Here is a 19,123-nt window from a genome sequence, read left to right as displayed (position 1 = left end):
GCCAAAGCCCTGTATTCCCCAGTGACCTTGTGTACAGTACGTATTTCACAGGACGGACAACATGTCAGGTCTCTGGCCATCATCACTAGTATCTTCTTGCAGCTACGGGCAGGGGAAAAAAGCCTCTTGGATAATGTTACCTTTCAAGATACAAAGCTGGGGGGAACACCAAAAGCTCAGTGGGACATCCCAGCCTAGTTTAGTGCTTCTGAGTAAGTATCTGAGCGTACTGATTCTTGCAGATAGAAACTGGAAATTAATGCAGAAAGCTCAAAAAACAGTCTCTCTAATCAGTCATTAAATAAGGTGTGTTTCAACATTTTAAATACCCTTAGTGAGTTATAGGAGTAAATCTACTCACAGGCAATTGTGTAGCCACAGCAACCACAGCGGCAACAGTGAAAACGCAGCAGACAGCCAGAGGTGCAGAGTAACACATTTCCCAGAATCTCTTGTGCCAGTGCTGGCATCCTGGAAAGCAGGGTTTCTGCTACTGTAAACGGACAATATAGACCCATGGCTACCTCTGAACTTTGATCAGGCTGTAAAAAGAATTCAGTTTCCATCCCTCAGTCCTGTAATGACATTAAACCCTGGTCATTCCTTCAGCTTTGCCCCTTCCTGTCACACAGACAGCTCAGTCCTGTCTAGGGTCTTGCTCTTGATCTTTAGAACAGCAAAATTCAGCTTGCTTTGCAGTGCTGAGAAGCTTAAACTGCTGGTGAGCACTTTTTTTTTCACCCAAAGAATCTAATAATTCTTTTATTCACCGCACAACACTTTTCTCTCTCTTTTTTCCTTTCTTTCTTTTTTGGTCATAAAGCATAGCAGCTGTGACAACTACATAATATCCCTAAGTGTTTAAAAGTGCTCGTTACAGACTTCTTTTGGGAATTGCCAGGTTTTATTCCTACTAGTCACTTATTGCCTTAAACATTCAGTATCTTTTGATGAAAAATGAGTCTTTGAGGTAATGGGGGAAAAAAATGTCTCCAGCTTTATTTGCAGCTTTCTCCAATTCATCAAGACAACATTACAGCTTTTAATTTCAAAGGTTTGAAATTAGTTCTTTATGCTATCAGGAATAAAAAAACTAAGGGTTCATATTACCAAACTTTGCTAATAAGATCAAGAATTCCACAACAGGACCTTTATTTTTAAACCAAGCCCAGGAGGCTTGGAAGAACCAGCTTCTCATACATCTTATGCTTCTACCCCCAGTCATTTTAGTTGCCCTTTGCTGGACTCTACCGTTTCTCAGTGTCTTTTGTATTCAGAGAGGACAGGACCAAGCTCGAGACTTTTCCAGGTGCAACCACATGAGTGGAAAGTAAAGGGGGAAAACAATGTCCTTCGACCATCTGCCTGCCTATTCATTTGCTAGTTCAGCACTGATACTGGACACATATTTCAAGGATGCAAACAAGCTTTACCCAAGGACTGACCAGTCTATTCCTTTCAGTGGATAACAGAGTAGAGATCTGCAGAACTAGTGGGTGCATTTGCAGAACAAGCACAGTACTGTGCATGGACTCCTAAGAGAGTTGGCTTCCCAGCAAAGGCTAGTCAGTATAGGGGCACTGCTGAAACAACCATTGCAGTTTCCACAGTGATGGATATACACAGCTAGTTAAAGAACCCTTGCATTAAAATACATATGTAGGCATATTGCCTACATTATCTGCTTACATCTGCTAGAATTGTCAAGCATTCATTCCCGCAGCATGCTTTTTTGCCAAGTACTCAACTATTAACTCTTACAAACATACTGTTTAAAATACTTTAAAATGTCCCACTGAAAATAAATGGGTCATCAGCATGCTTGAAGTAACCTTAGTGAAAGCAGTGACATCAGGGCTTGACTTCAGCCAGGATTTCAGTTGCTCTCCAAAGTAAAAGAAATAATAGTCTTCCACCTACAGGCATAATTGAAAAGACATATGATCCCAGCTTAAATGTTATTGGATGTCTTTAAGAAGCATACTCTTTTTAACAGATCTTTACTATTTAGATCATCTAAGATATATGCAATCTATGAAGATTGAATGAAATTTTAAAACTTGAAATCTAAGAGTCTTACTAAGCATTTATTCTGTAGCTTTACAATCTTTTCAATAATATACTTTTTTGTAATTTTAATTTCCTGAATAATCTTTTTTTTGTGATACAGGTAAGTGCATAATTTACTAGAACAACAATAGTAATAATTGTTATTATTATCTGAATATATTAGAAGTCAGCTTAGATTCATATAAACATGAAAACTGCCTCTATTTTCGTTGGAGTATCACTTCCCAAAATAACAGCTCAGGTAAAATTGCAAATGCTCTGTAGAAATAACTCTTTGGGTAATATGGAAGGGTTTGGTCATCGCACTAGAGTTAACAGAAAGCTCTTGGCACAACTGCGTGGCCGTTGTGTTTCTTGGAATAGAGGCAGGAGGAACGATGTGCCTTTGACACAAAAGAAGCCTTTTTTATTTAATTGGGTAATGAGCAAAAGATACTGTGCTGTGTCAATCTGTAGCACTATTGACTTTTTTCAAAGGAATGTGATGAAGTTTTGACACTGTGATGAACATGTCTCAACACAGCATATATCAAGGATTTGTGATGATACCAATCATGATCAGCTAAGTCACTGTGACCCTAAAAGGCTTTGATAAAATATTTGGAAAGTCATCGTGCTCCTTTTGATATTTTAAATACATGAAAATATATGGTAATTGAAGTTTAAACAGACAGAAAGGTAGACAAATTGTATTGCATAGCATGTAAGCATGAACAAACTGCATAAATGCATGCATTAGGGGTCTTGTAATATCAAAAGGAATTTTTGACAAATGGTGCTTTAATATTTTTAACTGGTGCTTTTGGCAATACTTATATTTAACACCTCCTAGTGATTATATTTTGCCGTCTTAAAGAAGTTTTGAGTAAACTGAAAAAAAAACAGGCAATAAGGCTTTGTTTTTCAGGAGCAACAAAAATAATTATCTTTGACACTGATTCAGTGGAATTAATCTTGCAGCTTGGATTCATGAATCCTCTTCCCAGTAACCCAAGAGAAACGGGACTCATGAAGCTTAGTAAAACCTAGAAAATGTTTTTGTTTCATTAGGTTTCTTCTGTTGCACTGATTAATTATCAAAATCTTGCTAATGGAGTTTACTTGGGTTGTCTGAGTAAACTCCCCAATTCTTTAGCAAAACACTTCAAAAAAGAATGAACCAGAGAACTGATTAATTAAAACAATTAACAACTCAAGAGCATTCAGATAAATAGCAAAGGAGTTTCCACATGTGAAAATAACTTTAACTTGTCATCTTAATGCACCTCTTAACAGTAATGCACACATTGTTGCCTCATCTAGTTCTTCAGGGACCGTGCAACAGTGATCTAAGTACCCTGACAGTGAGCAGCCTTCACAGAGATACTTTTTAGTAATTACACAGGGTAAAGTATGATCAACTATTTTATCTTAGGGGCACTTAATAAAACACAGGTTTATTTCAAGCTCCATTTTCTGCAGTACAGCTTGTCAATCATGTTAGATTATGGTACTCTTGAGAACGTCAAACAGAAATTTGAATATGCCTGAGGCTTGTCACATGCTAAAAGGTTTCCATTATAAGCCTTTCATAATAGCTGGGTTTTTTTCTCAGAAAAAAAAAAATTAACTATTACTTTAAGACTTCAAAATGCACTTTTTAATCCTGAAATTATAGTCAGCTATTCCATAGCTGCACATTCCTTCCCCCCTTCTGAGGATTAAAATGAACATATATTGTATAAGCAATTACCTATTTCTATGAAAATACTGTGTATTTCTTAATGTGAAATGGAGTGCAAGCATCAGTTTGTATTGTCACTTCAGATTATCTCATATTCATTGACTCACTATGATCTGATGAACTGTGGTATACGATAGCCACCATCCGTGAAGCTACTGCACTTATTTAAAATGCAGCCTGCACTTCTCTTTCATCCAGGAAATATATTCTTTCTATCATCAGTACATCTTGACAGTTGTACAAATAAGACAGATGAGCTTTGGGAACTTTTTGTTCAATCACTTTGCTCTTGCAGAATCTTTGAAACCTCTTGGGTATCCAGATTTTAGGAGCCAAACTTCTTGGCTGGATTTAGAAGAAGAAAGCTCAGCTATTACCACAGCCTGCTGGAATTTCCATGCTCTCACAGGCTCAGGAGTAGACCGCAGGTGCTTAGATCCAGTTTATTAGAGCTAGGAGAGTTAAAAACAGCTCCCAGAGCATCTGGTAAAAAGTACTTAGCAATGTGCACTTCCTGACAATGCTGCTACTCCTAGGAGTTTTGTCACCAAGACTAGCATGTGCTCCTCCAGGATTACTGGGGGCCTCTCCATACCCACTCTTTCAGATGTGGTTCATTGTCTTGCGGAGCAGCCTAGCAGTGAATCAACCAACTGGGCCAGGAGCACCTTTCTCAGACCTTCCTGAGAAGACTCTCAGGAAGAGTGAATACCAAAGAGACAGATTTTCCATATTATAATTCAACATGCTAATTAAGCACACATTTAACTGTGAGTACACGATGAATTGTGAGGGCTTCAGCGTAGCTTTCTAAATGGGAATGCTACCACAAGTTACATCATGAGCCAGTTCCTTATACACACTTACACCTGTGCCAATCACCTGAGCATCAGGCACCTCAGACCCAGTGTTGGGTGCATCTTCCAGCCCAGTTCTGCTGCCCAAAGGTGGCCCCTGAATGGCTTGCATTCCAAGATTGCTACAAGATGACTTCTTGGCTGTTTCCTATCTCATCACTACAGGAAACCTCACTCCTTTACATGAAGTCACTGTGTCTCTGGCATTCCTTATTACAGCCAGTTTAGCCCATCTGTACCTGGGCCCTCTTGCCTTCCATGCCACCTCATTCCTTGGTCAAAAATTACTGCTGCTGAGCTGTTATAATATGAATTTCCCCCTTACTTTCATAACAGCTGCTCTCCAGCCTCCTTCATCCTGGAGAAGAGACATCTGGTGGGTGGGATCTAAATGGCAGCCTTCCAATGCCAATAAGGACATTATCAGGAAGATGGAGCCAGGCTCTTCACAGCAGTGCATCTTGGGAGGATGACAGTGGGCATAAATTGAAACAACAGAGGTTCAGACTCACCCATGAGGTGAGTCAAACAATGAAACAAGTTGCCCAAAAAGGTTGTTCAGCCTCCATCTTGAGGGTTTTCAAGATCTGACAGGATGAAAACTTGAGCAACCTGTTTACTGACTGTGCTGTGAGCAGGAGGTTGCATTGCAGACCACCAGAGGTCAATATGAAATATGTTATGATGCCATCATCATATGTAAAAATAAAGATAGGGTATGGAGATTATCTATAATTCTGTTCTTTCAGAATACAGGAGAATCCTGAATGGAACACGGCACCTGGTGCCACCCTTTTTCCAGGCTTTCTGTTTCTGCTACAGAAATTTATAAGAAAAAAACCCCAACAAAGCAACCAGAATCTTTTCATCCCTGAGCATTTAACTAGTAAAAAGAAGTTGGGTCCTTATGTATGCCTCCTATTAAAGAAGAACTTGAAGTACTTCACTGTGTATTCAGTTTGATCTTTCAGAGGAGTATTATGAAAAGAAAATCTACATTATTGACAATGTTCGTTAATTTTCTTAACTTCTTGCTTAAATTCCCTTCTGTGGGTAATGAAAAAATAGCTAGTGAGTATTCTGATATACACATAAATCCAGCAGCTGCTGACAAGTAGGAAAGAGGATGTTTTGGAAAAGCTGAAGTTGATGTGCACTGTCTCTGGGAGCCTCAGGATTGTTCCCAGGTCAGTATGGACAAAAGTTTGTCTGAGCCTAAAAAGACCTTTTCAATGACAATAATTTTATATATCTTTATGGCATTTAATCAGTTTATTTATCTTTTGGTTGTGTAAAGAACTGTAATGGTCATCTACTCCATAGAACAGCATTCATCTTTTCCTATTGCAATACAAAAATAGCCTTTTTGTCACAGTATTTCTATCTTTACGTTCTTGCAGTTTTCTTTTTTCTTCTTTCACATCACTGCAATGAACAGTATGAAGGCTAGATTTTATTTTCATGCATCCCAGCATGAAAATCAGCCTTTATTTTCTTTATGTTTTTCACTCTGAGGGAATTTATTCTAGTTACATTTATTTTCTTGTGCTTTATTCATGGAGGAAAACATCTGCCCTAAAACTGAAGTGTGTCTTAGTCACAGTTCTGATGCTTAAGTCAACAGCTTAAGAAAGAGACAGTCTTTTGGTAGGAAGGTTAAATTTGCAGAGTTGGCCTGAATGAAGGTAAGGAAAAGTATGTTTGTGTAACTGTTGAAGTTGTGAGATGGTATAACTCTGACCATACCATGTCTGGGGGGGAGAGGGAGAGGGAGGGTTGGTAGCAATAAGAAGATAAGGTAGAGGGGGAAAACACTTCAGTTAGCGAGGCAAATATTCAGGGAGTCTCCAATCCAAAGTCTAATTATGAGCATGGAAAGACTAACTTTATCTTAAAAATAAAATAAAACAATAAATTACGTACCTCATTATAGCATTTGAACATATCACTGCAGGAAAAGAAGACAAAAGAAGATGACCTTGAGGTCCTGTATGTCAAAAATCTTTACTTATATATATATATAAAAAAAATATGTACATATCTAAGGGGGGGAGAGGGGCACAAGGTCTTGATGCCCTGGTAGAAATGGGTGTTATCATGTAATATAAGTGAAAGGAATTTGGAAAAGAATTTGAATTTAAGAAAATTGTCTCATTTTCATAAAGCAGCCTGAGCTCAGTGAGCTCAGTGTACACACACATAAAAACAAATATTAATATTTATTTTCCCCTTGGTGGCAATGAAAAATGCAAAACACTTGTAACAGTTACTATCTTTAATATCTCAGCAGGACTGTTAAGTAAGCTGATAGGTCAAAATATTGATCAGTAATGTAAAAGGTTCTGTTTTATTTTTGTTCTTTCTCAGATAACAACTGCATATTCATTACTTAAAGTTTCCCCATGTTTAATATTAAACACCATCAGACCATGGAATTTTAATCTTCCCTCCGCACTGCTTTCCATATAAAATTCTAGTGCCAGCCAGATCCAGGAAGGAGTGTAGGTCTCTCAGAAGATTCCTGGTGGATTTCATGTGTCGTGACTCAGGTTTGAGCTAGTTAGATGCCTTCTTGCACCTGAGGTTGATGTCCTTGGGCCCTGAAGATTCTGCAGTATAGACATCAGCATCTAGGGTATGGACCACAGCTTGATCCAATATGATATCTTTCTATGACCAGGTGACCCACCTAGTGGATGAGGGAAAGGCTGTGGATGTTGTCTACCTGGACTTTAGCAAAGCCTTTGACACCATCTCCCACTGCACCCTCCTAGAGAAGCTGGTGGCTCATGGCTTGGATGGGTGGACTTTTCACTGGGTAAAAAACTGGCTGGATGGCCAAGCCCAGAGAGTTGTGACTGGAGCTAAATCCACCTGGTGGCCGGTCACAAGCGGGGTTCCCCAGGGCTCAGTGTTGGGGCCAGTCTTATTTAATATCTTTATCAATGATCTGGATGAGGGGATCGAGTGCACCCTCAGTAAGTTTGCAGATGACACCAAGTTGGGTGGGAGTGCTGATCTGTTTGAGGGTAGGAAGGCTCTGCAGAGGGATCTGGACAGGCTGGATCAATGGGTCAAGGCCAATCGTATGAGGTTTAGCAAGGCCAGGTGGTGGGTCCTGCACTTTTGTCACAACCACCCCATGCAACACTACAGGCTTGGGGAGGAGTGGCTGGAGAGCTGCCTGGAAGAGAAGGACCTGGGGGTGTTGGTTGACAGACAGCTGAACATGAGCCAGCCACGTGCCCAGGTGGCCAAGAAGGCCAACAGCATCCTGGCTTGTATCAGAAATAGTGTGGCCAGCAGGAGCAGGGGAGTGATTGTGTCCCTGTACTCGGCACTGGTGAGGCCGCACCTTGAATATTGTGTTCAGTTTTGGGGCCCCTCAGTACAAGAAGGACATGGAGGTGCTGGAGCATGTCCAGAGAAGGGCAACGAATTTGGTGAAGAGTCTTGAGAGCAGGTCTTATGAGGAGCGGCTGAGGGATCTGGGGGTGTTTAGCCTGGAGAAAAGGAGGCTGAGGGGAGACCTTATCTCTACAACTACCTGAAAGGAGGTTGTAGCGAGGCAGAGGTCAGACTCTTCTCCCTAGTAACAAGCAATAGGATGTGAGGAAATGGCCTCAAGCTGTATCAGGGGCGGCTTAGATTGGAAATTAGGAAAAATATCTTTACTGAAAGAGTGGTCAGGTGTTGGAACAGGCTGCCCAGAGAGGTGTTAGAGTCACCATCCCAGGAGGCATTTAAAAGACATATGGATGTGGCACTTCAGGGCATGGCTGAGGAGACATGGTAGTGTTGGGTTGACAGTTGGACTTGATGATCCTAAAGGTCTTCTCCAAACTTAATGATTCTATGATTCTATGATTCTTATACAATAAGTAAACATTTTGAAAGTGCCACTCTTTACAAATTGTAACTACATCTTAAATCAGGTTTGTCAAACAAGTAAGATGAATCATCTCGTTTCTATTTGCCCATGTTGACTGTAGAAAGAGTCTGGATGACTTAAAGTAGAGGCCTGTTTTTAGAGTTAAAGTTGGATGCAATAAATCAAACGCTTGCAATTTTATCTTTCCTTCAATGAAGAGGCAAGATATCCAGCTCCTAACTTGAATCCCACTTTCATTTACACACTAGGTAAAGCAGTGTGGGTTTTTTTAATACATTAAATCCTAGGTTGGAAGGTACTACAGAATTGCCAAGCTATCATCCTTAACTACACAACTGCAGCCCCATACAACATATTTGCTATGTTATTATTTCTAATGTCGTTGCTCTTTTAGTCTCACATAACATCTTTGATGTTAACATGATATACTGTCTAATGTTATTCTATTTAATATGCATGTCTCTGTGCTACCTTTTAAAAATAAATCATTGATTTCATGGTGTTCTTTGATCATTATTCTTTTGTCAATATTTAAACTATTAACTTTCTCAAACTGATTAATTTTACGAGAAATAGTTTTCTAAATTCTTTCTTCTTGCCTGTCTGTGTTGACCTATTAAGACAATCTGTATTACCATCAAAGTATATTCTGAAAAGTCTGTCATGACTTCAGGCTAGAAGGGGACAGAAGTCACAGTGAGCAGAAACAGTCTTTCACTATATCTTCAACTAGATATTTCAACTTGCTTTGAAACTGAATTTATGCCAGATAAGAAAAAGGGCTGAACATCTTAAAATGCTTTCAGTGCACAGAGAATGCTCTGTAAGGACAGAGTACTCACTTCAATATTTTGCCCTGTTGTTTATTTCTCATAGCATTTATTGGGTTTTTTATGTAGCTTTTTAAATATTCTCATGGTAACTAATATTTGAAAGTAATTTTCAATATTTTTAATGTATGGGACCCTAGCTATTTTCAGGCAAACTGTGTTTATAGAGATTCCACGTATATAGGATCCTATATGGCATATACAGGGTTTTTTTCATTTTGATATTAGTTCTGAACACCATAAAAATATTTCAAAAAGTACCAGGGATATATAAATCCAAAGCTGCAAATGACAAAGTTGTATTTATGATTGTTAATAATCTGACAATATGCATCATTGCCCAGTAGTGGATAGAAATTTTTTAGAGAACTACTTAAGAGTTAAGTAAGGAGATTTTAAAGTATTTTCTTTATCCTTGACAAGGATGTTACAGTACTGGCATTTAATATGTTGTACTTTATCACAGATTGCTAGAGTTTGCTACGATATAGAATGTTTATTTTTCAGAATAATTGGATTTGTTTTTAATGATCTGGGTCCTCAGGTTGGGACAAAAGGTCAAATTAAATGAAGGAAAAAAAAGAAAAAAAAAGACATAAAAAGAATTTTAGTTCTGAAAGTGTTGTTTAATTTTTTTAACTTGAATTTGTCTGCCAGCTCCCCAACCTTCAGATACTTGAAAAGGCAGACAGCCTAGAGAGGTGAATGTTTGAGGTGCCAGGAAACTCCCGAGTGAGTTCCTGCACACTGTTTCATTCCCAAAGGGCTGTAAATCTGGTCAGTGAGGTAGGTGCCTGCAGGGAGATGTTTCCATGATGGCCAAGGAAAAACATCAGAAGGCCAATCAAACATCTAACCTGCTTTCAAGCAAGATTCAGAAATATACATGCATCCCTGTAGGACCCTTTAGTTCTATCATGCTATTATTGTGCTACAGTGGGAAATGTTCGATGAGTATCAGCGTTTGACCTTTGAAAGCTGGAGACCTTTATGATTTCTGAAGCAAGAGGGACAGGTTCCACCCTTTTTCCACTGTGAAAACTGTCAAGTTCTTTACCAGCCTTGTAGACATGAAAATACTTACTGTTTACATAACACCGTCTAATCCTTAAATCTAATCCTTAAGTCATTACCAAAGTGGACATCCAAACCTAACTTGAAGACACATTACTCACATTTTACATGTGGAAGGAACTAGATAGAGCAGTGGAATCTGGTAATGCCTCAGTTGCAGCATTTACTGCCCTTTCAGATGAAATAGTTATAAATATACCATGAGTGGACAAGTGAATGCTGAAATCTCTTGGCTATACTTGAGCACCTGCTGAGCTCCAGAATGACTAAATATGATTCGTTGTCCAAGAAAAGGAAAAAACAGAATCCAATACAGAAGGATTGTCTCCAGGAAAAACAGCAACTAAACAAAATGAAAATGAAATGTTTTGGGTTCTGCTTATGTCCTAAAATAATGCAGTACCCAATATTTTGCCTTCAGTGAAGCAAGTCAGGAGCTAGATGAGCCAATGAGAAATCTTTCATTGAAATTGGCTTTGATTCTCCAAGTTGCTGACGAAGTCAAACGTGCTCACTTGCCCAGGTCTCCAAGAGCACTGAATGATGGCAGGCACATTCTTATGGTGGACACATTCATTGGCACCTTTTCAACATGGAAAGAGCTACGTGAAGCTCTGATTATCAAATGCTGTATCACTCTTTATAGACGTTGGGACCTGGAGTCACTGCAGGGCATAGCAAGGACGAAAAATAGCTTCAGGACATTTGCAGAACAGTATGGCAGTCTCTTCAGCTTGCTATTATTTTGAAAAAATGTAGAAGAGAAAGATACTGTACAGTTTGGAAGTAACGTAGTGCAGAAGCCAATGGCATAGGTCTTTAAAATGAGACTCAATTATGAATTTCCAAGCATCAGGGCCTGGTTCCATCCTGTCTAACTTTACACTTTTTAAAATAGTACTTAAATAAATATCATAGTTTCTTATAGATTGCCCCTAAACAGAGTGGGAAAGAGGAAATATTTCAGCTGCCTTCTGGATATTACCAGAGTGCTTCTTGGACTGAAGCATACGCATAGGGACATCCTAATTTAGGATTCTAACTGTGGTTTCTCATACAAGAATGTAACACTGGGTAGATTAATCCAGGTTTTTGTTACCACTATGGTTTTCATACCTACACGTCACTCAGCTACCTATGCTTCATATACAGAACACAGAAAGAGATAATGTCTCAGAAGGGCAGTTCAAAAATATCAAAGGTTATGTGAGAAGCTGCCAAACAACAATGAAGGTGCATAAAGCCACACTAGAGGACATGGCGACGGTGCCACCACAACACAAAGACAAGAGACCGTATCTGTGTTCCCAGAAGCCCATGCCTTCTGCTTCCTGGCAGAATGTCCCATCCATCAAGGTGAAAAAAGGGTAGGAGGGCTGGGAAAAGGGGCACTCACCCAGGTTTTCATGGCTTGGAGTCAACAGAAAGCCAGGCCAAGAAAATCTTGATGCCAGAAGAGCCAAAGAAAACCAGGGACTCTGTAGCTTAGTGACTGCACTGCAGCTCCGTCAGAGGTCATTTGCAAAAGTGGATCAAAACTGATGGGTGGGAGAGGATTTTTGCTTCCTCTAACTGTCCTCCAGAACTTTGCATAAATTTATTAATTAAACTGGAGTCCAAGAAAAGACTCTGCAATGCAGAATTATGCTAATAGCATAGGGACACAGGGACCTCCTCACATTTTTGGTATTCAGCAGCCATTTTTCAGTGCTCTCAAATCACAGGGTGCTGAGTTATGAGGAACTGAAGACTGAATCACTTGCCAATGCTATGCTTAAGTTTGATTTACATTTCCTTCACTTCAGAAATAAAGGGAATTTAACAGTGATAAATGGCAACAATGTATTAAGGCCTGATTTTTTTCTGGAATTCTCTTTGTTCTGTAGAATATTGTGAGAAAAACTGCAATTATACAGGTTTTAAACCTTGCCTGCTGTGAACAGCCTTTTTGAATATTAATGAAAACACATGCATAAAGTAAAAATTCAGGCAGAAGTTATGACTGGGCTAAAAAGAAAGAAAATTCTTTTGTTACAAACAATAAACAAGCTGACCATCTTCCACAGTTTGTAATAAATTAATCAATTAAGAAAATGTAACAGATGACTGATTTTAAAAATATTAATTAGGTATAAATAGAAAACCCAAGTCAATATGTTATACAAAGCGATATAATACTCCTACCAGAAAAATGAACCATGAGAAAGAGTTTACTGCAAAAAACAGGTTCATATGCTAGGCAAGCATCATGGCATTGAATCAGGGCAGCAATGGGACATTGCACATAGCAGTGAACTGGCTTGTGGTAGTGTCACAGGTTAGGGCAGCTATATGAGCTACACCAGCTCATTTAGGCTCTTTGCTTTTTTCTACAGCTGTAGAGCCTGGGATTCCAAGTGGTTATTTGGTGAAACTACCAAAATATCAGTTTCATGGAGCACCTGAAGAGAGCCCTGGGACTACATTTCCTTTTCAGAAGAGCTGGAATTACTTTCTTGTGAAATTTCATACGCTTTTATTTCAGTCTGATTCAGACTGGACAGGCAGTCCTGCTTTCTGGCCCGCTATAGCCTGTAATAGCACTTTGGAATACATCAATATTTTCTTGCTGTTTACAGGCAACATAGGGTTTTGAAGGATATAAAGGATAATGTAGGTTAAAAAGATTATTCCCATACCATTTATTGAATAATATCCTTCCATAAGGTTTAATTTATTATAGAGACACAGTACAGATTTATTCATTTATTTTATTTACACCATTTTGTTAATCCTTGGCTATAGTGGATGAGCATGAAAGGTAGTTTGGGCATCTGTATTTTAATGTTGACATGATTACATGTGACTACAGTGAGTGAAGTCAAGGGAAAAATGTTGTTGATATTAAACAAAAGGGAAATTCCTCTAGCAACGTCTGGGATAAAGTGCAGATTGCATAACTGAGAGCTGCCCACGGTCACATTGAATTTTCATTCTGTCTGCTAAAAACACTTGATCACCCTGTAGTGAAGTCTATGAGTCCTGCTGGGCTCTGTAGAGTCGCTATAGAAATATTTAGACATTTGTCAGCATGCCTCACAGAGCCCAGGAACTAAATCCAACAAAGGCCCCCTGCTGTGATTACCATTTTCTGCAACTCATCCTAATACAGACAACGAGATATTTTTTGTTACTTCACATTGCTTTAGTAATGCTGATGCAGTCTCATGTGGTATATCCCTGCAGATGTCAATAGCGGCACTAAAATTTGGCTTATATTTTGCAATATTAAGAGGTACTTCCCTGGCTTTGGCCCAATAAGTTGTCTTTTTGCAGGGAAAATACCATTTTCTTGTTTGTTTTTTTTTTTTTTTTTTCCATTTTGGAGCCATTCTATGAAAGTACACAGTTTCTGAAAATAGTACTGTACCATGAAATTAAAAGAAAGGGAAAAGTATCATGGAGGGAAAAATAAATATTTCATATGCTGAAAATGCATGAAATTTTGAAAAAAGACATTTAGCTTTGGAAAAAAAATCAAAATATATCTGACACAACTATTTTGTAGGCACTTTATTGGTGCTATTAAAATACTTTTTCCATGCTCCTTGGTTGAAGAGCTAGTTTGTTCCTTTCTAGGGATCAGCAAGCAATGGGGTAGAAAGGAAGGATGGACAGGGACAAAATTCAGTGATGCAAAGCATGCTGTGCATTGTGCTTTATACTTTGGTGGGTTGATAACTTGTCAGTTTATGACATGACAGCAAAACTGAATCTCTCAGTGGACAGTGGAGAGAGGTTTCTCCTTTTATATGTCTCTTAAAACTTTTAGTTTGCTATGTCAGGAAAAAACATACATCCCACTCCTGCATGGGAGCTGAGGACAGCATGAAGGCAGGGCCTCACATGACTATTCTTTCCCTCACATCAGTGAAGAGGAGATGAAGAGCCTTTGAGCTGACTAAAGGTGCAAAGAGGCATCTGATTTACATGTTGAGGAAGGACAGAAGTCCCAGGAGGGTTGCTGGGTGGTTTTACTTGTGTGTAGTTTTACTTCCTCTAACATGAAATTGGGATAGTCAAGGCTGGAGGTGCTTCTGCAAAGCAGGTTTGTATTAAAAGGACAAAAAACCCTAGCAACTGTAGTCAGTGATGCAACATTTTCATAGTTGACTCAGTTCTATCCACATTTCATAAAACATGTCAAAATTCACTTTTTTTTTTTGTGAAAAACACAAACCTATTGAACCCTAGTTATATATTCTAACTCTGGGGCTAGGAAATATCCAATAATGAACAGGTTAAGAATAAGCTAACAAGAACAAGAAAGTTTCCTTACTAACCTGTTGCCTCAGTGCTCAATTCCTTCAGCAGTTATTCATAGTCAAGGAGCCAGCTTTGTGTAGTATCTGATCAGCAATACACAGAGATAAGTCTTCTGTGTTACATGGGAACCAGTTTCTCACTCATCTTAAATATACAGTACTCTTAGGTACTCTTCTAGTGGCTACAAAAGGAGGACTAGGAGCACGGATGATAAATCTCGTTACTCTTTTTGGATGGAACATGGAAGAGATTGGAGTCAATCTTGCTGAGGGGAGAGATCTGCTAACCCACATGCTGTCTCAGGGGCTCTGGAGCACCTGAAGTGGCCCTTGTTGCCTTCATGTGGAACAAGCCTCCTCTCCAGACACTTGGCACATTTGTAAACAGGGACATTTAGTCACCTCTGTTTAGCTGTATCAGGACTAAACTCCCTACCTTAACATAGGAGCTTAATGCCATTGTAAATATTTGACAGCATTTCTCTGGGCCTGCAGCAGCCTCCCAGTAGGATTCAGGCCCTCCATGCACCCAGCTTCAGGGAGGTGAATATTTTACAGCATTTGAATTAAGCCTGTTGCAGCTGGTTGGCTGAAATCCCATTAACTATATTGATATTTTGGTAGCTTCACCAAACTATCATTGATATTCAGCATTCATATATTCATTGGTATACCAAAATATCAATGAATGCTGACATCTTTTTCTATTTGTCCACATTTGTATGTGGACACACACACAGTGGTAATGCCACGTGAAATGCCCTAGCATGTGAGAACTCTCCGGATGGGACTGGCATATATGACACAGGACTTGTGGAAAACCAGCTCAAGCCAGGTGAGCTACCTGATGCAGAGCAAGTGACACAACACAACTGTGTATGGGTTGCTGAATCATGTTTTCAGGTGGCTTCATGGGGAGCTAAACCCTGTGACACTTGGCAGGGAAGAAAACAATTACATTATTATTCAAATATCTTTTGGTGTCCTTTCATGGCTATTGGAAAATTAGACTTTGATCAGCAGTCTCTGAAAACATCCTCATTTTAAATGCATAGTTTGGTACAAAAGAATGGTATCTCTGAGTAGCAAAGAACTTTTGTAAGGAACTACATGATCTTTTATTCAAGATTTTTAGTCCACATAGGTATTAACATGAAGGGATTCTGCCTAAAAATATATTTTAAAGTTTCTAGTGGGGCTTATTCAGAATGGCAAAATTAATGAGATCAGCAATACATACTGCAGGATGGAAAATGTTTCATTGAAATGATGATTAATAACTTTTCTTTTCAAGTAAGTGTTTGAGAAAGTCTTTGACTGACTCCTTTCCTATATGTCAAGTTCACCAGAAAGCAGAAATGTCTTTGGTCAAAACCTCCAGGTCAAGTCCAACGCAGAGTGTTATATAAAAAGGTAATAGCCACTTATTCCCTCCTTCTTCTGTAGTTCACCTACAATTTACCTAGAGGCCTGAACTCAAATTGTTTTATTCTTTGCTTTTTGAATCTGTGTCAAGATGAATCTGTTATGATAATATTTCATTTTGATCTAGCATGCATTGTTGAGATACATTGAGTTGTTTTCCTGTTTAATATTTTAGGATTTTTTTTTTTAATGTTCTCAGAGCCCTTTAGGCACTGGAACAAATTGACGAAAAGTAAATTATTAACGTACATTCAGTCAGGCATATCTAATCAGCCCAATTTAAAGTCATTATGTCTTATATAAACAAGTACTGTATATATTTAAATATTTACATTAACTGTTTATGGAGCGACTAGGATGCAGAATACCCAGTCTGTTTTAAAGAGTATCTGAAACGGTGTATGCAACTCCAGCAGCATTCAGCTCAAGGTTGCTAGAAAGGGAACAATGGATAGGTGGGGAACAGAGTTATTTATGGTAAATTGAGTTGTGGTTGCTCAAAAAGGTCATAGTGATCTGCCATGAAGATGAGGTTAAAAAGCTTATTCCTCTCAGGGCATTTCATTTCTAATTTGAACCTTATCAACCACTTTTTCCAAAATGTGCTTAATGACTGGATGAGAAGCTAGCGAGCATGTAGGACTCCTTCCTCATTTATTAAAGTTTACTTGTGACTAACACTGGGTCAAATAAATGGAAAGAAATGAACTGTGTGATAGGATTGTGGAAAGATGCCTATATTTTAAAATTTGGCAAAAAATTCTCATTGATATATTCTAGGAAAGCATGCCAGTGCCAACATTTTCCCTTAGAAAGATATTGCAAGGAAACATGAATACAGATGTGAAACTGTTAATACTTTCTTTAAAGTCTTCTTCAAACCCGCATTTTTTTTTTCACAAGATGGGGTTTAAACCTGTAGTAGAAAGGATTTTATGCCAATGAGATCTTCCAAGGAAGGAAACTAAAGTTAGTAGAAGCTATAACAAGTCAATTCTGGAATCCCCTTCTATTCGTCTCCCTGAAATTCACTAGTTCACAAATATTTTTCAAAATGTTGGTTAAATTTTATTTTTCATGTATGAGTTTTAAAACTGAAACAGAAATAACACATATATTTGTTTTATGGTTTGGGATAATCCCTCTCAAATCCCTCTTTTCCTAATTCCATTTTTGTCTCTTTTTTCTTACCTTTATTTTCTCCTCAACAAGGGATGGAAAAGTGTGGGGAAAAAGAAGAAAAGGAAATTCACAGCAAACTTTGAAATATTTTCGATAACTTTCAAACTGATAAAAAGTTGAGAACTATTGAAGTGGAATACCTAATTTATAAAATTATTTCTTTAATAAAATATAATTTTCAGTCAAACCATGCTTTTTCTTTTTTTTTTAGAATCATTTACCTCTCTTGAAATACCTAAGAGCTTACCGTTATTTAGATATTCCTAATGAAAATCTAACACAGAAACAGAATGAGAAATCATTATTAAAAATAGATGTACAAGCTGGTCTTAAAATGAAGCTTTAAAAACCTCTTTTCAAAGAGTCTAGAAACCTAAGAAATATACATACTCACAGGATATTGCTAATATCTCTGCAACCATAAGTTTTAGACATAGTGTAAATCAAGATATCAAAAAGATTTTATGCTAAAGTATAACACAGTAAAAAGGGATGTGAACCTTCAGATTTATGAGAGATTGCTAACATGATCGAACTGAAAGGCTGGGAAAACATCAACAGCTATCCTTTGCCTTCCAAGAGCTATTAAAAAGACAGTGCAAATGTCATGGCTAAATAAATCCAGCACACACTGCAAGGAAGACCTCTACCAGTTAGGATATGATTATACTTTGCATTAGATTACTTTGCTCGTGAATAAGGAAAAAGTTTTTCAAGCTGAAATGTGGCAGTGGCTAATCAAAATATTGGCAAGCTCTCAGACTGAAGTATCAGCTTCACAGGCAAATTGTAGGGCAGTATAATTATGAAGATATTTATCAAAGATACCAATGAAAATAATATTCTTATATGTCTGCTCTTCTCATTAATGGGACATGACATACATGTCTTCAACTGTCTTCAGGATTTACCTGGGATTGGGTGGTTAAACCTGCAGGTTCTAACTCTAGTACTTTCTCTTCCCTGTATTTTCATATCTAGGTACTTGATTTTAACATTTAAGTACTACTCTATTTGTATTGCAATTGTTGACTGAAAATAAAAATATTAGTAACCCGTATCCCAGTTTAAGAAAACATTTTGTACTTTTTTAAGCCAGCATTGGCGAATCATATTGAAGTCTTTGAAGTTCTAAATTGCCTTCCATGCTCATCTTTGTACTATTTCTCTGTAAAAAAAAACTTTTGCTACTTTTGGCACAATACCTGTTTATTTATTTTATATACCACAACATACAGAAGCAGTAGTATTTTAGACACCTTATATCAAGAAGAAAATAAGCTGGCTTTGGCTTTCATGTTATGAGAAAGAAAATACACATCCTAGAGATTTTAGAGTGGTTGGGAAGGAAGGACTCCTCTCACCTAACAATGCCAGTGAGTTTTTCTAGCACAATAAGGCCTTTCCTGTGGAATGTGGAGAAATGGATGTAGCTCTGGAGTGAGATTCATGCCATTTGCCCTAGCTACTTATTTAATCTCCGTCTAGAAATGTCCATCCTCCTATAGAAAGTTACTAAATGATGTGGCTTGGACTTGGTTAGCTGAAATGATTGTAGTTATTGCTTTTTATTTTTAGAGTGTTTTGCTGTTTGGGTTTGTTTTTAGGTAAGAACTAAATAAAAATTTCTATGAGATATGAAGATGACAGCATCTTTTCCTTTGCAAAATAAATTAGTGGCATTTCTAAGATTTAGACTGTATTGGGAAATAAGTTATTGTAGTGACTGGCAGTTTATGGAACTGAAAGGGATTTACAAACACCAC

Source organism: Phalacrocorax carbo, chromosome 3, assembly GCF_963921805.1.
Source record: "Phalacrocorax carbo chromosome 3, bPhaCar2.1, whole genome shotgun sequence".
Taxonomy (NCBI): Eukaryota; Metazoa; Chordata; class Aves; order Suliformes; family Phalacrocoracidae; genus Phalacrocorax; species Phalacrocorax carbo.
The sequence above is the reverse complement of the archived record's forward strand: the minus strand, read 5'-3'. Positions refer to the sequence as shown.